Source organism: Chaetodon trifascialis, chromosome 9 (assembly GCF_039877785.1).
Source record: "Chaetodon trifascialis isolate fChaTrf1 chromosome 9, fChaTrf1.hap1, whole genome shotgun sequence".
In the NCBI taxonomy this organism is placed as follows: domain Eukaryota; kingdom Metazoa; phylum Chordata; class Actinopteri; order Chaetodontiformes; family Chaetodontidae; genus Chaetodon; species Chaetodon trifascialis.
Genome location: NC_092064.1, coordinates 2,056,161 through 2,078,974, shown reverse-complemented (window position 1 = coordinate 2,078,974; position 22,814 = coordinate 2,056,161). Strand labels below are relative to the sequence as shown.

The 22,814-nt window shown below is 44.5% G+C and overlaps 1 pseudogene; it reads left to right on the top strand.

Annotated features, from left to right (window-relative positions):
- Positions 1-6,360: 6,360 nt before the first annotated feature.
- LOC139336889 (putative nuclease HARBI1) lies at positions 6,361-7,549 on the top strand (annotated as a pseudogene).
- The last annotated feature ends 15,265 nt before the right edge of the window (positions 7,550-22,814 follow it).

The window sequence follows — 22,814 nt, the reverse complement described above, 5'->3', positions numbered from 1 at the left end:
ATGGTGTGGGGAGGAGCCGGATGGTGGAATGAACCGGTCCTTCATTGTCTCCAGCTGTCCGCCCAACTGCAACACGCTGGTGGCGAACTGCTGCAAGTGCTCCATTACTTGGAGCAGGGATGACTCGTGCTGGCTCACCTTGGCTGCTTGTGAGCGCCTGTTTGAGACTTTCTGACTCTGCTGGGTCCATACTGGCCAGACTATTCTGTTACGTTTGGACAGGAAGAGCCAGGGCCCAGTTGCAGAGTCGTAAACAAAAACGTTTATTGATGAACAGAAAATCAGCTTTTCAGGGAAAACTCCTAAGTAAAATGAACGAAAAATTCCACTGCAGGAGAAGTAGCAAAATAAAGGCAAAACACAAAAACACTAGGAGGGTGATAACTCACTCAGGAGGCGAAGATATGTTGGTTATCCTGGTTCAACTTATCCGTGATCAAGTTGCACAAAAGCAGGATAGCGGAAAGTGGGGTATGTTATGGGAAAAGTTACTATGGAGATTTATTCTGTGGAGCTAGCCTGCTCCAGACCAGGCTAAGTTCCAGGATCTGTTTAATCTCATCCCTTATCTCAGTCAGCAGTCATCACAAACGGAAACCAATAGTTATTCCACTGCCCACTACACATTGTTTTCACATTCAACTAGATCCACTGTCATTATTTAAACATTAATATAATAATTTAAACATAAGCATCATTAATTTCAATTTTAATTTCAATCATCGTAGATAAATGATGATTTTAGATGATGTTGCAATCATTAGATAGACAGTTTCCCAAAGACTATATATAAAATACACATCCAATATAAATATAAATATAAATACACATCAAAGAGTAACATGATGTTCCTTTATTGAATAAGGATCAATCAAAGCATCAGTTCCTTTCAAAACTGAAGTCACACAGTGACTCTACAAGATAGAAAAAACAGAATCAAAGCAGATTATACAACACAAGAATAAATACACATTCAAAGGTCTGTATATAATACAACCCACATGTCTGCACACTGAAATAAATGCAGGACAAATCCGTACACAACAAATGAACAGACAAATGAATGAATGCAGTAGCCTCCCTGCAAGCTTGTATACACACAGTATACAGCACAAACATAAGAGGCCAAATCAATCTAAATTGAAAAAAAAAACAAAAAAAACCCCAACACAAATTCCTCTGCCAATGCAGGCCATATTTAACTGAAATTCACAGCATGCATGTTAATTTTTCAATTCAATTTTATTTGTATAGCGCCAAATCACAACAGAAGTTGTCTCAGGACACTTTCCATATAGAGCTGGTACAGACCAAGCTCTTTTATCTACAAAGAAACCAACAATTCCCCCATGAGCAAGCACTTGGCGACAGTGGCGAGGAAAAACTTCCTTTTAACAGGCAGAAACCTCGAGCAGAACCAGACTCTGGGTGGGCGGCCATCTGCCTCGACCGGTTGGGTGAGAGAGGAAGAGCAAGAGAGAGAGAGAGTGAGACAGACAGACAGACAGACAGACAGACAGACAGACAGACAGAAAGAAAAGCAGTCAGAGAGAGAGAGAGAGAGAGAGAGAGAGAGAGAGACAGAGAGAGAGACAGAGACAGAGAGACAGACATGCAGTCACAGTAACAGTGACAGTGGATGTAATAACAGCAGTAGCAGTTGCAGTGGATGTCAGGCAGGGCCAAGGCAGGAGACGCAGCTGAAATCCACAATCCAGATTCAGCCACTGTCCATGGGAACCTGCAAGACGACAAAGCACAGAGACTCCGGGGAAGGAGCTAAGTTAGTAACACGCCGTGGTAGGACATGAGAGCGTGCGGATGGAGAGGGACAGAAGGACAGAGGAGCTCGGTGTATCTTTGGATGTCCCCTGACAGTCTAATCCTATAGCAGCATAACTAGGGGCTGGTCCAGGACAAGCCTGAGCCAGCCCTAACTATAAGCTTTATCAAAAAGGAAAGTTTTAAGCCTACTCTTAAATGTAGAGACAGTGTCTGCCTCCCGGACAAAGACTGGAAGATGGTTCCACAGGAGAGGAGCTTGATAGCTAAATGCTCTGACTCCTGTTCTGCTTTTTGAGACTTTAGGAACCATAAGTAGACCTGCATTCTGGGAACGCAGTGTTCGAGTAGGGCAATAAGGTACTATGAGCTCTTTAAGATAAGAAGGTGCCTGGCCATTTATGGCTTTGTAAGTAAGGAGGAGAATTTTAAACTCTATTCTAAACTTTACAGGGAGCCAGTGCAAAGTGGCGAGTATTGGAGAAATATGATCTCGCTTCCTGGTTTTTGTCAGAACACGTGCTGCAGCATTCTGGAGCAACTGGAGAATATTCAGCAGCGAATTTGGGCAGCCTGATAGTAAAGAATTGCAATAATCCAGCCTGGAAGTTACGAATGCATGGACTAGTTTTTCTGCATCATTTTGAGACAAAATATGCCTGATTTTTGCGATACTACGTAGGTGAAAAAAGGCAGTCCTTGAAATTTGTTTTACATGGGAGTGAAAGGACATGTCTTGGTCAAAGATAACTCCCAGATTCTTTACAGTGGTGCTGGAGGCCAGCGCAATGCCATCCATAACTGCTATGTCATCAGAAAGTGACCTTCTAAGATGTTTAGGGCCTACTACTATAACTTCAGTTTTGTCCGAGTTTAGCATCAGAAAATTGCAGGTCATCCAGGTCTTTATGTCATGAAGACATGCTTGTAGTCTAGTTAACTGACTGGTTTCTTCCGGTTTCATTGATAAATATAGCTGGGTATCATCTGCATAGCAATGAAAATTTATTGAGTGCTTCCTGATAATCTTACCTAAGGGAAGCATATATAAGGTGAATAGAATTGGTCCAAGCACAGAACCCTGCGGAACTCCATAGCTGACTTTAGTGAGCGCAGAGGAGTCGTCATTAACGCGTACAAACTGAGAGCGATCTGACAAGTAGGATTTAAACCAGCTTAGCGCAGTTCCCTTAATGCCAATGAAATGTTCCAGTGTCTGCAATAGGATGCCATGGTCAATGGTGTCAAATGCAGCACTAAGATCCAGTAAGACTAGTACAAATATTTTAACACATATTGGTCCCTGACCAGCCGACCACTGTCGTCATCAGCGAAGATGGCAGGATTGTCCCAGTCCATGTGTGATGGCACTCTGGGGGCCCTCTCCTTCCTCAAACAGGCCACATTGTGGAGGACAGCACAGGCCACAGTGATGTCCCATGCCCTCAAAGAGCTGACCCGTAAGTCATGAAGACAATGAAAGCGTGCCTTCAGGAGGCCAAAGGTCATTTCAGTCCTGGCCCTTGTCCTGGCATGGGCATGATTGTAGGCCTGCTATGCTTCCTGGGGGTCTGTGTATGGTGTCAGGAGAAAAGGCTGGCAGGCATACCCCCTGTCCCCCAGCAAGACACCAGAGAATTAACACAACACAACATCATCACAACTTCATAAATAGAACATTCTTGACACAGCTATGTATGTGTGTGTGTGTGTGTGTGTGTGTGTGTGTGTGTGTGTGTGTGTGTGTGTATGCTAATAAAACAAAATACATGAGATAAGATCAACTTTATTTATTCCAAAGGGAAATTATCAAGGAGTTATACAGTCTGATGGAGTTACATTTACACAATTTCACATATCTGCAGTCAGTTTCACTCACAATTTCAACTGATTCATAATCAGAGTACAGCTACGTTTTCGGAGATGTTAATTAACTATTTGGATTGTAATTGTGATGGTTTCAGTGGAGCAGTGAGTGTGTATTTGTGTGCTACTTACGCATTCAGGCGGTCTGCAATACTTTGCCACGCTTTCTCTCGTTGTTTTATAACTGTGGCGGTGTTATCTTTCTTTTTAATTTGGTCCTTCACCTCCTCGTAAGCCTCCATGAGGATTTCTGCCTCCGATGGGGAAAAGTACGTCGCTCTAGTTTCCATGGTGAATTGGTGAATCTGTGATTCTGGCGGGGTCTATTTGAGGAAGCCGCGTGCACATACTTATCCAGGATAGGTTTCACCTGGCTTGTTGAATCCGTGTCTGCTCATCCTGGCTTGGTCTTTGTGCAACCGATTAAGCCTGGACGCTCATGTTTTGGATTGGTTGAACTCAGCTCAGTCACTTATCCTGGATGTCTTAATCCTACTTTGGTGCAACAGGCCCCAGGAGCAAACTCACTAGAGATCAGCATGAAAAAATAATAAGAACTCAAAGTGTCTAGGAGCAAACTCACTAGGGAACCACACAGCAAACAAAGAACACTGAAGACACACGGAGAGAGAATGAAACTGGAGCTGGCTTAAGAAGCCCTTTGATTAGCCGATGAGGCACTGGTGTGTCAGGTGTGGCTCGCTCCTGAGGAGATCGACCGCCTGCCTCTCTCTCATGCGCTGCCTGCTGACAGAGAGGGAGGAGGGAAAATAATGTTAGACTGGGAATGAGGGAAAACGAAACGCCAAGAACGAATCATGACATTGAAAACGTTATTATTTGCTCCAGCTTTTACTTAAAGTAAATATATCTGCGCAATGATTTTCATCATTCTAAATGCTAAATTATTGTCTTTTACTGGATTCTGTTTTTAATTTTCCTCTAAATGTATTTTATTGGGGCAGCACGATGGAGCAAGTAGGTAGTGCGCGTGCCTCACAGCAAGAAGGTTGCCAGTTCGATCCCCAGGCGGGGCCTTTCTGTGTGAAGTTTGCATGTTCTTACCGTGTATGCGTGGGTTCTCTCCGGGTACCCCGGCTTCCTCCCACAGACCAAAATTTTTCTGTTCTCTTCTAATTTCTCTTTCTTTCTTTCTTTCTTTCTTTGAAATGTATGATAATTTAATTTAATTCATTTTTAATTTTTACATTAATTTTTTTTTACATTAATTTTAATGTATTTTTATGCTTCTGTAAAGCACTTTGAATTGCCTGGTGTATGAATTGTGCTATACAAATAAATTTGCCTTGTCTTGCCTGCCAAAAGCCAGAACTAAAACCCACGATGAGGCGGCATTTAGCCACTATGCCCCACACCTGTGGAACAGTCTGCCAGAAAGCCCTATGGTCATAGTCTGCGATGACTCCTCTCAGTGTGGATGACCTCCAAAGGTGGTGTTTTCCTCGACCATCAGTGCCTTACTATCTGGCTACTGTCTGGCTACTGTCAGTGGTGAGAATGTGTGTGTGTGTGTGTGTGTGTGTGTGTGTGTGTGTGTGTGTGTGTGTGTGTGTGTAGTTGTGTAGTGTGTATACGTACATATGGAGGGTGGAAGGGATGGGTTTTCTCTGTTTTTCTGTTTTCCTTTATAATGTTTTTAACTGTTTTCAAGCACTTTGAGTTGCATTTTATTATGTATGAAAAGTGCTATATAAATAAAGTCTGATTTGATTTGATTTGATTTGATTTGATTTGATTTGATTTGTTTTGATTTGATTGATAAAACATCTGTTACAATCTAGCAGACCTGTCTGTTCCTAGTGTTTCTTTTTCCCTTTTCCCAGTGTTATTGTTGTCTGTCTGTTTTCCGTCTGTCTAGCTGGATGTGTCTCTACACCCATCTCCGCCTCCACAGGTGCACACCTGATGCACATGATCCTGATTAAGGAACAGGATAAAAGGGGAGAGCTCTTTCCTACATGTTGCCAGATTTTCTTGAATCCCTGGCAGTGTCTTTGTGATTTCATTGTGAGTACTATGCTATCTCCTTTCCACGTGAGTTGTGCTCATGTTGAATTCTCATGAACTTCCACTTAGTGTGTTTCAGTTGTCTGCCTGCCTCATCAGCGTGTGCCTTGCCTCAAACCCGATTCATCGGAGCCTCCTTAGTTTCCCTCCTCTCTCTCTTTTTGAGTGTGCTTTTCTTTGCTCTTTTCTACTCCTTTTGAATGTGTTTTGTGTTTATTTTGTCCACTCCTTATGAGTGTGTTTATTGTTGCACGTTATTGTTCTAAAATAAATTTTTGTTTGTTTTCTAAAATTGCTCTCTGGGGCCCGTTTCACAAAGCAGGTTTAGTGAAAACTCTGAGTTTGTTAAGCCTGAAATGAAGGAAACTCGGAGTTTTCCATTTCACAAAGGGAGGTAACTCAAACCAGAGAAAGAGGGGTAACTCTCGCCTGTTTCACAGAGAGAGGTAACTTAAGCTCTCGGCCAGTTACCATGGTAACAGACTCTATGAACTTAACCTGGTCGGGACCAGGTTTTTCTCAATGAACCTCGAGTTTCTCTCTGTCTCCGCCCTCTGTCAGCCACACACGTTTTTTGATTTCCTCATTCATTCAGTCAGCAGGCGAGTTTTGGCATAACATAGTTCTGCCGTCTGTTATTTAAAAAAATCAGTCAGTCGGCTTATATGAGAAGTCCACTTTTTTTTCTACTAACATGGCATGTCCTTTTGACAATGATCCCGTGGATGAAGGTGCAGCGTTACTGCGCAGGGAATTAAATATTCGTCGGGAGATGGTTATCAGACCGCGCATAGATGTTCTGGCATTTCCGTTAAGTTTTACCGTTTCACGTCACAGTCCATCATCTACATACACAACCTAATCCGTCCTTATATCTGCAACATATCCAGCCGTAGTCATGCTCTCACATCCCAGCAGATATTGTGTGTTGCGCTGCGTTTCTTTACAAATGGCAGTTTTTTGTATAATATCGGAGATGCAGAGCACTTAAGTAAGGCAACTGTATGCAGGGTGGTCAGAAAAGTGTGCCTCGCGCTGAAACGGCTATTACCCATCTTCGTGGTTTTCCCTGGACATAAACCTGTCAGAGTCATCAAGGAGGAGTTCCACAGGATTGCAGGTAAATGATGTAGAGATCCAAATGAATTTTAAATTATATTCCATTAATGACATTGTGCTGCAATCTCAGACTGGGATTAGTAATTTTAATTTCTTTTAGGATTTCCCTGTGTGATTGGCTGTATAGATGGCACACACATCCCCATCACGGCTCCCTCACATAATGAAGCAGATTATGTGAAGAGGAAGTCCATTCACAGCATAAATGTGCAGGTACATGTAGATTGACTACTGTTTCAAAATGTTAAAGACTGCATCATAATTCAACATCTGTCATTCTCTGCACTGTCAAGATCGTATGTGATGCTGCATACCTAATTTCCAATGTGGAGGCCAAGTGGCCTGGGTCTGTTCATGACTCAAGGATTCATCATGAGTCTAACGTGAGCAACAGACTGCAACGTGGTAAGCAGCCTAATGATTTGCACAATATAATTCATTTGTCTCCATCCTTTAATATACTCTGATGTGTCCACTACACATTACAGGAGAGTTTGATGGCCTTCTGCTGGGTAGAGGTTACCCATGCCAACCCAGGCTGCTGACTCCTTACCCTGACCCTGAACCAGGCCCCCAACAGAGCTTCAACCGGGCTCACTGCAGGACGAGAGCCTGGGTGGAGATGACCATAGGCCTGCTGAAAACCTGTTTCTAGTGCTTACGTCACCTCAGGGTGACCCCTAAGAGGGCCTGTGATATTATTGTGGCATGTGTTGTTCTTCATAATATTGCCACTATTAGAGGAGAGCAACACCCTGCCCTACAAATTGAAGACCCTGATGATGACCCCATCCTCCTGCCAGCTATGCAGGACGGCAGAGCAGTCAGAGATACCATATGCCATAGTCACTTCAGAGATTGAGTCACCATCATCACTACCACAGCAGTCAAATAAAGACACAATACACACTTCATTTGGTCTTCTTTATTTTCTACAAATACAAGAGCTAGATTAGTTAATGTTCCAATAGTTAACATAATTAACATAATTCACCTGTGACCATGCACCCACCTCTAATTGGTGCTTCAGTATTTCAATTTCTAGATCTGCCCTCCTAATCTGGCGGTCCAAGTATTGCATTTCTTTGTTGGTTTTTTGGATTTTTTTCAGCAGGTGAATTTTATAAATCTCTTTTACTGGTAACTGGGAATACATAAGGAGGACATTAAATTATACAGTCGCACATGAATTCCACAGAATGAACCTCTGGTGTTTACTGAACATCCATCTCACTGTGTCAATCTGTGTGGGACTCTCCTGCTGCTGCCCAGCCATGCCCTGTTAAAAAGGATGAGAATGTGTTAATACTTGAGTGTAGGCTAAATGTCAGACTCTATATTCCACCAGAATGTTAAGAAATGTAAATGGGAAGAGAACTACCAGTCACATATCAAGATGTTACCTCTATAGGCCTTTCTGGATCCCCCTCTGTAAAGGCAGCAGACACAGTTTCCTCGTGCTCTTCATCCTAGATGAGTGATATGTTTCAGTATACTTAAACTACCATTTGGCAAAATCTTTGGAGTATTGCCTACTTACAGTCACAAGGTCTGTTGTGGTGTAAGAGGGCTCCACCAGGCAGATAGCACCATCAGAATCTGTTGGGACAAAAGAAAAAAAAAGGCATGAAAGGGAAATAAATATTTTAATGAATAGGCTTAAAAAAGATATATAGGCCTAGGCATATTACATTTTATAAAGGCACTTGTGTCTTGGGGGGTGAGCTCTGAAGATGAGCTCCCTCCAGGGATTCCCTCAGCCACTGGCCTTCCTAAATTCTGGCTTAGTGCCAGTTCCTCTGCCTCCCTTAGAGGTGGTGGTGCTGGGCCACCACCCGTTTTTGCGGGCATCTGCCTTCTTTCTGTTGGCTGAGCAGAAGTCTGTGTTGAGAAAATAGGCTTAATTATTCAATGGAATATGATATAGATGAAAAGACATTTATGTGTTTGAAAACAGCATTATGTTGGGGATAAAACAACAGCCACTTAATATTTACTTTACAATGTAAAACATGATCAAAATTAGGTACCCCCATTAAATTATGCCGTCTTACCTGTAATGTTTTTATATTTCATCTTAAGCTGCTGCCAAGTGCGCTTCTCCCCCGCGCGATTGCACCTACATGAAATAAATTAATGAGCTACCATTAAAGCAGTTTTCCCTGTAATATTATTGTGATTGCAAAAGACTGCATTTAAACTTACGCACTGACCCGAGCAGCAATGTTCTCCCATGCCGTCTCCCTCTCTTTTGCGGCTGCAGCGGTGTTGCACTTTTTTCTAAAAACGTGTTCAAACTCACCGTATGAGCGCATTAAGATTTCCAGTTCTAGTGCGGTAAAAAACGCAGCCCTCCTCTTCCCCGTTGCCATGGTGACTCTTCGAATCGGGGCTCCATTGATGTTGGCTTTTTATAGTCGTGGTGCACGCGCTTAACTCTGAGTTGAGTTGATTGAACTAACTCAAATCACCTGTTCTGAAACCGGAAACTCTCAGTTTCCTATCTCAGGCTAGATCAACTCGAGGTTCAGGATTAGACTCGGAGTTTATTGAACCTCCTTTGTGAAACGGGCCCCTGGTCTGCATCCTTGGGTCCTAAAAATTTACTCAGGCAAAAGCCTAACAACATCCTTCACGTTTTATGATAGTGGTGTTATGGACAAATGAGACTTTCATCATGAAAACACATTCTCCTTTTGATTTGTGTTAGAATGAGCGGAATAAGTAATAGATATGTTAGGATTTTGGTTGTGAAAGCTGTAATGAGCATATATCTTCCTAATAAAATTCTTCTGAGAATTGAGGGTTGACTAACTGGATGGATAGGATGGCGGAAAACATGGCGGAAAGTTTGAAAGTGGTGGCGCTTGCTACATCCATGGCTGCCACTACGGCGACTCCACTTACCTCCCCACACAGGTGCGACGGCTGTCTTCAAAAATCCCAGTCCATTGCACAACTCGAGCGCCGTATCTCCGATCTTTACTGGATCTGGAAGGAAGAAAAGCTCCTGGACTCACTGATCACACTGGGCGCCAGTCTGCCGGTCAACTCCGAGTTAGACTCTACCCTCCCGGTCGCAGATGCTAATCATCTGGCTGCCTCTGTCTCTCAGCCTTCCCTTGGCCTCGGGGATAACTCAACTTCAACCGGGTTGGCTGCCTCGGTCCCACCATGTCTCCAGTCTGATGACCACTGGCTAACGCTGGGTGCAAAGCCCAAGCGTATGTCTGCTGCTGCTCTGGATTTCACCCCAAATCCGAGGCACAGAGCGTGTAGTTCCACCCCGCAGCGAGAGCCTTGGACCACGGTGCCAGGCAGGAAGGCAGACAGGACCAGCCTGCAACCCCTCGGTGAACTCCAGCTGTCCAACCGGTATGACGTCCTGAGCTTGGAGGATTTCCCCCTGCTGACCAGGGAGCCGGAGTCGAAGCCGGAGGATGTTCCTGAGCGGGCCGCTGTTTCCATCGCGGCGACTTTGGCCGGCGCTCCCTTCACCAAGGCTCAGGCTGGTGTCTCCTCTTCTGCTCCAGCGGAACCCATCCCTGCAGCCTCAAATTGCTCGGGGCCGGGCCAGACTGCACCCCGCTCTGCTGGCTCGTTGGCACGGCGAAGGCTGCTCAGGGAAGCGGTGCGCCGGCACTCGAAGGAGATCTCTCGCCGTGCTGATCCCGAGCAGCAGCAACCAGAGGGGTCCCAGTCCAACGGGGACAAGGTAACACCGGCATCCCCTCGTCCTCTTTTCCCTCCAACCACCTTAATTGTGGGTGACTCCATAATTAGACATGTCCACTTTTTCAGTGCCACTTTTTCCACTCGCTGCTTCCCAGGTGCTACTGTACCAGTCATTTTAAATAAACTCTCAGAGCTTCTGCGCTCCCTGCCCGGTACGGTTACCAAGATTATTGTTCATGTAGGATGCAATGACACTTCTCGTAAGCAGTCCGAGCAGATGAAAGCTGATTTTAAAGACCTTTTTAGACTCCTGCGCACCACTGGTAAAGCCGTCTTTATCTCCGGCCCAATCCCAACACTGGCCCGCGGAGCTGAGCGGTTCAGCCATCTGCTCAGCCTCAATACCTGGCTGCTTTCCGCCTGCAGAGATTGTGAGGTGGGTTTTATTGACAATTTTAATCTATTTTGGAACTGCTATTCCTCATACAGGCCAGATGGTGTACACCCAAACAAACTGGGCAGCACTATGTTAGCTGCTAATTTGCAACACGTGGTGCAATCTGCCACACGCACTACACGTGACTGACGCCTGTCAACACCACACACCCCCTTCCCGACCTCTTCCTCTCCACCTACTGTGGCAGCTCCTAGTCCTGCCTCACTCAACACCGCCCCCCATGGACCCACTCTCCCCCACCACGACCATATCCCCACTGTTCACTACCCCATCCCAGTAAAAATGAGTTCACGCCATTCCCATCCACACAGGCCCGCCTCTGCTGGTGCGTGGGTGGCTTTACGGAGCTGCTTGGTGCCATGGACCTGTGGAGGCGGCGAGGTGCGCACGTTCGGCAGGCACATTAATTTGGCCATGCTGAACGTGCGCTCTCTTTCAAACAAGACTTTTATCATAAATGATCTGATTTTAGATAATAAGCTTGATATTTTATTGCTAACAGAAACTTGGCTTGGTTCTGAGGCAGGAGTTTCCCTCACTGAGGCCTGTCCACCTGATTTTAACTTTTTATTTTCTACCAAGGGAGGTAGGGGAGGCGGGACTGCATCTTTTATTCTGAAATCGCTTAACTCTAAGGAAGTTTCTTTTAACAGTTACACATCCTTTGAACACCATGCATTTGTTTTTAGCAGTCCCCCTATCCTCTGTATTACAATCTATAGGCCACCCCGCTATTCCAAAGCTTTTATCAGTGAGTTCTAAGAGCTCCTTTCAATCATGCACTCAACTTATAACAGGATTTTAATAACTGGTGATTTTAATTTACACATTGATAACGGATCGGATGCAACGTCCAGAGAATTCTTGAACATTTTAAACTGAAAAGATTTTAACCAGCACGTCACACAGCCAACTCACAACAGAGGACACACCCTGGACCTGGTCATAAGCTACAGTCTGTCCACTGGTGTGTCCTCTGTTGTTGACCTGGCTGTGTCTGACCACTACTGTGTGTTTTTTAACATCACCAGTTTTAGCCATCAGGAGGCCCCAGTGAGAACGGTGAGGAAACGCTGTCTTACTTCTGAAGTGGCTGCAAATTTTATTGGGATTTTACAAATCACTCCTGCCGAAGTTTTACCTGCACCTTGTGATTTTATTGTTGATGATTTTAATAACAAGTTAAGGACATCACTAGATGCAGTGGCTCCACTTTTAACTAAAACAATAAGAACAAAGAAAACACAACCGTGGAGAGATGACAACATCAAAAAACTGAAAAGAAAATGCAGGAGTGCAGAGAGAAGGTGGAGAAAAAACAAATTAACAGTTCACTACGAAATTTACCGGGATCAACTCAAAACCTACAATAACTCAGTCAAACTGGCAAGAAGGGCTCATTTCTCAAAACTCATCGCAGACATTAAAAACAATCCAAGGTTTCTTTTCTCCACCTTCGATCTTTTAACCAGAACTAATATTAATAATCCTCCTTGATACCAACTGAGACCCTCTGTGAGGAGTTTGCAGACCACTTCAGAAGTAAGATTGATAATGTAAGAGTGAAATTGTGATATGATAGGTGAATAACTGTAAACAGGTTTGGCTATCCTAATTGTTTGGACATAGGTTCATTATATTCTCACTGAATTATTATTATGCTGTTTACACCTATTTGGTGTTTGTAGTAATGTTAATATATTCTGTTATATACATACTGATGTTCTGGTATGAAGTTGCACCGCTAGTCGGCGCTGTTGTGCTGTGGTAGTGTTTTCGGCTGTTGTTTTGGAAAGGGGGAGACAGTGGGAGGAGGAGTCAGAGTAGAGACTGGGATTCAAGCAGAACAAACGAGTGGATTGAGCTGACTACCGACTTCACTAAAGTTATGAGTAAAACCCAGAAGTTGTTGGACTGTTTTATTCCTGCACACACACCCACGTCACTTACACTGGTGGCAGCGGTGGGATGTCAAGCCATTGGAATATCGTCTGTTGGGATTCTGCTCAACTTCGTGAGTCTGTGAAGCTATAGGCTAACGTTAGCCACGCTAACCGCTAGCTTAGTTTAGCCTGAAGCACAGTGAGTCAGGTAGCTCATTACCACCCCATTTTTTTGTTTTGTTAGCCTCATAAAAGTTTAGAATCCGTGTTTCGGTCATCCAACTCCGGCTGAGAGCTAAAGAAACCAAAGAAAAATCATCATGTCTGACGAGGAATCACTCTCTGCTATGCAGCAGCAGCAGCCAGCCACCAGCAGAAACGGAGCTGCAGCACAAGTTTTGCCGCCGTCCAGCCGAGCACAAGCAGCGCCGCGGGGCATTCCTTTGCCGCCGCCTTTTCTCAACGATGGCCGCGAGTCTTTTCAACTGTGGGCTCGCCGCTACGAGGTAATTCAGGAGGCACGTTACAAAGACAGTGGTGTGGATCTGGCTACAGTGTTAGCAGCTGAGTTACCCACAAGACTACCACCAGAACTGTTCATTGTTTGGGATAATCTGCCCCGAGAAACTCAATGCTCTTATACTGAAGCCAAGAGACACTTGCAGGCAGCTTTTGGTCAAAAGGATGTAATTGCATCATTTCAGACATTCCCAAATTCCCGTCATAGACTGCCCAATGAAGCAATGGAAGTCTATGCCGCAGATATATGCAGGCTTGTCAAAGAAGCTTTCCCTGACTTTGAGCATAACGCTTCAGAATATATGAAGATGTCTCGCTTCATTGCTGGCCTGGATCAGGAACTCCAAGTAAAGTGTCATGAAAGAGGTGTGAAAACCTTCAAGGAGGCTTTTGAAGTTGCCTCTCAAGCTGAACGAGCCCGCCATGCAGCTAGATTAGTGATGCCAGCGTCCTCAGCTAATGTCACCACCCCAATGCAGTCAGTAAATTCTGTGCATGAAAATGACAGTGAACTCAGGAAAGCAGTTCAGAATCTCACAGCTACCGTCAAAGATTTAAGTAATGATCTGGATGCACTGAAACTGAAACTTGATGAGCGGAGCCGTGTGCCCTATTGTGACAGACAGGTGCATGCACGTTCTCATAGATCTCCCTCACCTTATGAGAGAAACCCAAGTAGACCCACAAATGCATGGAGCTCAGGCTATGGGCGTTCCCCATCCAGGTATTCACCTTCCCCATCCAGATATTCACATCCCCATCACTCTTCCCCTGAACGTCCCTCTTCTCACATGAGTCGCCACCATCAGGACTACACCCGCAGGGAACCTGACAGGTACAGACAGCCTTCAAGGGATACACGCTACTCAGACCATACCTGTACTTCTTACGAGGAAAGGAGAGGGAGACAGAACTCTCCAAATCGACTCAACTATGACTTTCGTCCCCGCAGCCCCAGTCCCCATTCAAAACGTGTTTCCTTCCAGGAGTATGGTGACAAAGGCCAGTCAAATCATACCAGAGATTGGGACCAGCAATACCACACTCAGAGTGGCTACAAAGAGCATGGTAAATTTCAGCAGGGAAACGGTCGTTAGCTGATGAGGTGGGGCGCTCATCAGCTACCCTTTTGGCAGCCCCTGATTCCTGCCTCAACGAATCAATTGACATTAAAACACCACTGACCACTAGTGGTAACACTGAAATGACTGTTCCCTTAACTGAACCTGTGAACACTGAAGTCGCTGTAAGCAAAGATTTCACCTCATATGTGAACGGAATTGTTGAGGGGACTGCTATGCACATCATGCTAGACACTGGCTCCACTATTTCATTCATTAGTGAGGAGACCAAAATGTCAATTCCATCCCTTGTAAAGAGACCTATAAAAAAGAAGTTCATTATGTCACAAGCCGTAACTGGCCAAAGCCTGGACACCCTGGGTATGGTAGACATCACCTTCCAGCTAGGGTCTCAAACTCTACAGCATGAAGTACAAGTCATCAGAAATGTCAGTCAGGGCTTCATATTAGGTTTTGACTTTCTTACACCTCACAGTGTTATTATGGACATGGGCAGAGGGCAGTGCTATGTGGGGCAGGAGGTCCTGCCCTTACTTAAGAAAGATGAACTGCCACCTGCTACCTGTACGGCACAAATAATGGAAAATATCACTGTCCCTCCACGATGTGAAATGATCTGTAAAGTTGTCTTGATTCCCCCTGTACTCAGTGAAGGTTTTCCTGTCAGCTACACTGGCTGTCTCGAACCCCAACAACCAGGGATTGAGGGAATTGCAATAGCACGTACTCTGTCTACTGCTGAAAGGGGCTGCACTGTTGCACGTATCATCAACCCCACAGATGGCCCCATGGTGCTTCATGCAGGTGTGCAGTTAGGACAGTTTAACCCAGTATCTGACACTGAAATAATCGAGGATTCAGCACCTGTGTGTAATGTGTCTACCTGCCCATCCAGCCAGCTCTCTAATATCACTCAGCCAACCAAACTGCCATTTGATGTTAAGTGTGGAGATCTGACTAGTGCAGAGAGGTCTGACTTACATGACTTGCTTTTATCATACCAGGACGTGTTCAGTAAAACCAGCACAGACTTTGGTAATACTGATATTGTTAAACACAGAATCCACACAAACAATGCACCCCCAGTTAGGAAGCGTGCATATCGCACTTCCCCAAAAATGCAAACACTGATTGAGTCACATGTGGACAAGATGCTGGAAAAGGGAATAGTGGAAGTGAGTCACAGCCCCTGGGCAGCACCTGTGGTGATGGTCAGAAAAAAGGATGGCACGTGGCGTTTTTGTGTAGATTATAGAGGCCTGAACGCAGTCACTGTTAAAGATGCTCACCCTCTGCCCAGAACAGATGACACTTTGGATGCACTCAGAGGCTCATCAGTGTTCAGCACCATGGACCTTTCATCAGGTTACTGGCAAGTGCAGCTTGAGGAGCAAGACAAAGCCAAAACAGCTTTCACCACAGGCAGAGGACTCTACCAGTTCCGTGTGATGCCTATGGGCCTGGTAAACGCTCCCCCCACTTTCCAACATCTCATGCAGTTGGTGTTACAGGGTCTCTCTTGGAAAACATGCCTGGTATATCTTGATGATATCATTGTCTACAGCCCCAGCTTCTCTGTCCACCTTCAGCACCTGAGAGAGGTGTTCGACCGTCTCAGAGCTGCCAACTTGAAACTTAAGCCTTCTAAATGCAGCTTTGCACAGCAGGAGGTGGCATTCCTGGGACATATTGTCTCATCTGCAGGACTTAAACCTGACCAAAAAAACATTGAAAAGGTGAGAGACTGGCCTACGCCAAAGAACCCCACTGAAGTCAGAGCATTCCTCGGGCTGTGCTCCTATTACAGGCGCTTCATTTACCAGTTTGCAAAGATGTCTGAGCCCCTGCATGCCCTCACTCAGAAAGGAAAGACATTTTTATGGACAGAGATTGAACAGACAGCTTTTGAAGGCCTCCGCGATGCACTGTGTGACACACCCATTCTCTCCTACCCAGATTTTTCAAAGGAGTTTCTGCTTTTCACCGATGCATCCAGCACCGCTATTGGATGTGTGCTGTCACAGAAAAATGCTGAAAACATGGAAAATGTCATTGCATATGGCAGCCACATTTTGACAAAAACAGAGAAACGTTGGCCCACATATGACAGGGAATTGTGGGCTATTGTATGGGCCATCCGTCACTTTCGCCAGTATTTGACAGGCCACCCCTTTCGCATCATCACAGACCACAAACCCCTTCTTTCCCTCAGGAAGATGGCTCTGGATTGTAACCCTACAGGTCGCAGGCAAGATGGGCTCTGGAGATTGATCCCTATGACTGGACAATTGAGTACAAACAAGGCAAAAAACATGCAAATGCTGACTCTATGTCCCGTCGTCCTCTGACAGCTGAAGAAGCTACCCCAGTGGTTACAGCCAATCAGGTGAGATGTGTTTCCATTCACACTCAGACAGACTCAGAGTCATTCACATGTACTCCAGCTACTGAACTGGCAACCTGCTCAGAGACTCCACCCACTGCTTTACCTGCTGCAGACTTAATATCACATGTGCAGTCTGTTTCACCAGTTACTCCAGCTGAAACCATGGACAGTTCACTCCTGAATATGAACAGACTGTGTTTCATCCAAGCTCAAGAAGCTGACCCTGAGCTGCAAACAATCATGAACTGGGTGTTGACTGACAGTAGGCCGCCATTCTCAAACATGAAAGCAGCTTCACCAGAAATGAGACACTACTGGAGAGAGTTTCCTAAACTCACCCTCATTAATGGTCTCTTGTGTCGCAAAGTTAGGCCTCCACCAGGTGATCCTGTTTTACAGATTGTAGTCCCCAGTGGCTTACAAAAGGAGGTATTTCAAACATTACATGGACATTCACTCTCTGGACATTTCAGTGCACAAAAGACATTACAAGGGGCACAGGCCAGATATTACTGGCCTCACATGGCACGGGACATAACTCAGTGGTGTCTTGAATGCACAGCCTGTGAAGCACGGCGACCAAAAACGCCTCATCATCAGGCCCCTATGCAAAACATTGTTACATCCAGACCTTTTGAGAAAATTGCAGCTGACCTGACTGAATTGCCACAAACACGCCGTGGTAATCGGTATGTACTTGTTGTAATGGACTATTTTACTAAGTACCTCAACTTGTATGCACTTCCTGATCAGCGAGCAGTCACTGTAGCTAAATGTTTGTTTGAAGATTACATTAGTCACCATGGTGTGCCTCAAAGTTTGCACACTGACCAAGGTCGTCAGTTCGACTCAGATCTTGTCAAAGAACTGTGTTCCCGGCTGGGAATACACAAAACAAGGACATCTCCCTATCATGCTATGTCAGATGGCATGGTGGAACGGGCAAACAGGACCATAAAGGACCAGTTAGCAAAATATCTGTACACCAGAGGAGGTGAGTGGGATGACCACCTACGACAAATTGAATTTGCATACAACACAAGTGTTCACTCCTCCACCAAACACACTCCTTTCTTCCTGGTCCATGGTCGAGAGGCCCGCCTGCCTGTTGATCTCCTGCTAGGGGACTCCCCAGGAGCTTCACATGCTACTCCAGGTACTCCAAGTGAATATGCCAACTCTGTCTTAAAGAGACTGTGTGCTGCTTTTCACTCAGTTGTGCATAACATTGAAGCAGCAGCTGCTCAACAAAAACACTACTATGATCGTCGGTTGAAACACACAGCCCATGAGCCAGGTGATTTGGTGTGGGTTGACCTTCCTGCCCTTTCCAGACAAAAGCTGTCACCTAAGTGGACTGGCCCCTTCAAAGTGTTAAGGCAGATGGATTCAGGCCCTGGTGAAATAGGAGTGGACTATGAACTTTTGGACCAGCGGGACCCAAGAGCTAAGCCTAAAGTCATTCACTACAACCGCCTAAAACCATATCGCTCTGCCTGGTCCACTGAAGGGAATCCACCCTCATCACTGGGACTGGCTTCAACAACAAACAGCCTAGGTCCTCCACCACTTACTGCACTCTCTGGCTGCAGACCTTATGTTTACTGGGGTCCATCCACACAGAGGCACTCCCCTGTTAGGACTCAGACAGATGTTTGTCCTTTGCCTCAGAGGACTCCTACTACCTCAACACAGGAGGGACAAACTGCTGCAACAGGATCTTCAAGTGAACCATCTCCTGTGGTCCAGCCTCTGGTAGGAGTAAGGACTAAGTCAGGACGTTGTGTGCGACCCCCAGTGCGCTATATGCCTGATCAGTGAACTGATGTATGGACTGTTGCTTGTCTCTGATGTTTGAGTGCCTTATGCAAGCATGACTGTGTGACTGTTATGGACACAACACCCCCCCCCCCCCCAAAAAAAAACAAAAAACAAAAAAAAAACAGGAAATACTTAACATTTAAAAGAGAACAACAAGGTATGCCATTTGGTAATTGTTACTTGGTTGTTCAGTTCATGCTGTTGTATTGCTTACATTTGTTGAGGTTTGTGCTCAGTGAAGGCGACAGCTTTGAATTTTGAAGCGAGGACGCTTCTTTTGTAAAGGGGGGACGATGTGTAAGAGTGAAATTGTGATATGATAGGTGAATAACTGTAAACAGGTTTGGCTATCCTAATTGTTTGGACATAGGTTCATTATATTCTCACTGAATTATTATTATGCTGTTTACACCTATTTGGTGTTTGTAGTAATGTTAATATATTCTGTTATATACATACTGATGTTCTGGTATGAAGTTGCACCGCTAGTCGGCGCTGTTGTGCTGTGGTAGTGTTTTCGGCTGTTGTTTTGGAAAGGGGGAGACAGCGGGAGGAGGAGTCAGAGTAGAGACTGGGATTCAAGCAGAACAAACGAGTGGATTGAGCTGACTACCGACTTCACTAAAGTTATGAGTAAAACCCAGAAGTTGTTGGACTGTTTTATTCCTGCACACACACCCACGTCGCTTACAATAACATCAGATCCAGTCTTTTATCCCATCAGAACGCTGTTCTTAATACACCTGGATCACTGCTTTTACCTGAGGAAACACTGGAGAGTTTTAACCTGGTTGATGCAAGGGCCCTTGGTCGAGCTTTCTCCCAAGTAAACCTAACAACCTGCCTCTTAGACCCAATTCCCACATCACTTTGAAAGACATTTTATGAATTCTTTTAGGAACAGATTTTAAATATAGTCAATTGCTCTCTTCAGATGGGTGTCTTCCCCACTGCCTATAAAACGGCAGTGGTGAAGCCCCTTCTGAAGAAGAGCAATCTAGACCACAACATTTTTAACAACTACAGACCTGTATCCAACTTACCATTTTTAAGTAAAATTATAGAAAAAGCTGTTTTTAACCAAATAAATTATTTTTTAATGAGAAACAATATTTTTGAGAAATTTCAATCTGGTTTTAGGATGAACCACAGCACTGAGACAGCACTTTTGAAGATTTTAAATGACACCAGGTGCAATTTAGATAACCAAAAACTGACAGCCTTGGTCTTACTGGATCTTAGCGCTGCCTTTGATACAGTAGACCATCACATTTTATTAAACAGACTAAAGCACCTGGTTGGTCTCTCTGGTACTGTTTTTAACTGGTTCCGCTCCTATCTCACGGATCGATCTTTCTTTGTAAGTATGGATACATGTTCCTCCAGAACACATGAAATTACATGTGGGGTCCCCCAAGGGTCAATTTTAGGCCCACTTCTTTTTAATCTCTACATGCTTCCCTTGGGGGATGTCATCAGGAGACACGGCATCAATTTCCACAGTTACGCTGATGATACGCAGCTGTACATCGCCGTGTCTTCTGATGACACAAGGCCACTTGATGCCCTTTGTTATGCGCTCCTCAGCCTGCTGGTGGTGGGCTGTAAGGTGACTAATCTTTTTCTTTTGCTCCGCCCCTTTTAAGGTGGAGACGGAGGGTTCCTGATTGGGGGCAGGTCTTAAAAGGCGCTGCGGGACCTGTCTCACTCTCTCTCCTTCCTGGGAAGCAGCAGGAGCTGCAGCAGATTTCAGTTGTGTTGATATGTTGTGTTCAGTTCGTTTTTTCCTGATGGGTCCAGTAGTCCTGTTTTCGCGGCTTTATTTCCTTTGAGGGTTTAGTTGTTATGTTTGTAGGGTAGAGGAAGGATCCTGGATCCGACGGCCCTATGTGGGTTGGTCTGGAGCTCCTTCCTTCCCTTTTGTTTAGTTTGGCTGGCCCATCAGTTTTTTTGTTTGGTTGAGGTTGATGTTTTTTTTTGGTGGATTGGTTTATTTGTATTAATAAACTTATTTTTTTGCTGCTGCTAAAAAAAACCCCTCCTCATTTTTATTATGTTAGACCTCCTTGGGTGAGCCTTTTTAGGGGGGGTCGTAACACCCTTCTGAACTGCATTTTAGATATAAAGTCATGGATGGCAGATAGTTTCCTCCAGCTCAACCAGGATAAAACAGAGGTTTTAGTCATCGGTCCTGAAGGCCAGAGAGAGAAACTTTTAGCAAAATTACAAGATTTTAAACCCTCACAATGTGTAAAGAACCTGGGCGTTATTTTTGACCCTGAGCTCACTTTTATTCCCCACATAAAGAATATTTTTTTACGAAGATAGGTTTTTACCATCTTAAGAATATAGCCAGCGTCCGCCCGTTTCTCTCTCAGGCCAGTACAGAGGTGCTAATGCATGCTTTTATCTCGAGTCATTTAGATTATTGTAATGCCCTGCTCTCTGGTCTTCCTAAAAAGAATATCAATAGCCTACAATTATTACAGAACTCAGCCGCTCGAATGCTGACAAGGACCAGAAGGCGGGAGCATATTACACCAGTCTTAGAATCGCTGCATTGGCTCCCCGTCTGCTTCAGGATTGATTTTAAGATTCTTTTATTGGTTTTTAAATGTCTTAAGGGTCTTGGGCCATCTTATTTATCTGACCTGCTTTTATCATATCAGCCCTCGCGGACCCTGAGGTCCTCTGGTACCGGCCTTTTAACCATTCCACGAATTAAGACAAAAACCCACGGTGAGGCTGCATTCAGCCATTATGGCCCTTATCAGTGAAACAGCCTGCCAGAGAGCCTCAGGGCCGCAGAGACCGTTGATATTTTTAAAAGGAGGCTCAAGACACACCTTTTTAGTCTGGCGATTTTATTTGTTCATTTATCTATTTATTTCATTTGTTCATTTATCTATTTATTTTATTCTTATTTTATCGACATATTTATTCATCAGCCTAATTTATTTGACTCTTTTACTACTCCCCAATGTTTTTAACTGATTTCCATTCATTCAGTTCACTTATTTTAAGTCTTTGTGCATTTTATTTCTTTGAATTATCTCAGCTCTTATTGCTTTTAGACATTACTGTTAGACTACGTTTTATTCTTTTAGTAGCTCCAGTGTCTCCTCATGAGGGCCCTCCACACCATGGCAGTGCTCCCGATGTCTGCGGACAGTGGTGCCTCTTGGTGTGGATGTCCCCTTTTTGCGATTTTCCTCACTGGGATCCTCAGTACCAGGCCATGTTAAAAGCCGTGTGTGTGTGTGTGTGTGTGTGTGTGTGTGTGTGTGTGTGAGTAGATGTGTGGGTCTGTGTCAGTGGGTGGGGGTGGGAGGGACATATGGGGGCGGGAGGGGGGGGGTTCTTGCTTTTATTTGTCTTGTTTTGTTTTCTTTTTCTGTGTGAAGCACTTTGTGCTACAATTTTATGTATGAAAAGTGCTATATAAATAAAGTTGATTTAATTTGATTTGATTTGATTTGATTTGATTTAATTTTTTGTCCAAGTGATTTGAAACTTTTATTTTTTTTGTTTTGGATTTTATTATAAGCAAGACATTAATGTTGCTGTGTGTGAGAGAGACAGACAGAGAGAAAGAGAGAGACAGCTTGTATGTGTACATGGCAACTCAAGGCACAAAAACACAGGAAACAATATAAGTTGCAAAAACAGAACATGTAGGAGAGTGCAATGATGATCAAGGCACATAATGTAAAGTACAATGAGACATGCCTGTCGATATAATAATATGAATATTATCCACAGCACAGCACATTTTAACAGACATGAGTGGATTTATCATCACTTTACATGTCTGCCATCAGACATGTAAAGTTAAGAACCTTGTAGCAGCTAAAATATATTTCTTGCCATTTTCCCTTAGGTTTTACGTCATTTCCATTCATTACGTCATTTGTGTTGGGCACAGCCAGGGGTGTGGTTATTTTTCTTAGTGTGTGTGGTGGCGGGAGTTCAAAGAAAGAAAGAAAGAAAGAAGGAAGGAACGAAAGACACAGAGGGAGATAGAGCCTCATATTTTTTATTGACCGTACTTATGTTTGTTTATCTACGTTTGGTCGTTATCTATTTCAGTTTACCATCATTACTAGTTTCCATTTTTTGCTTGGACTGCTTGTTTGCCCTTTTTGACTTTTGTTACAATAAACTTTGAAAACACACCGGACCTGTGGAGTCTTTGG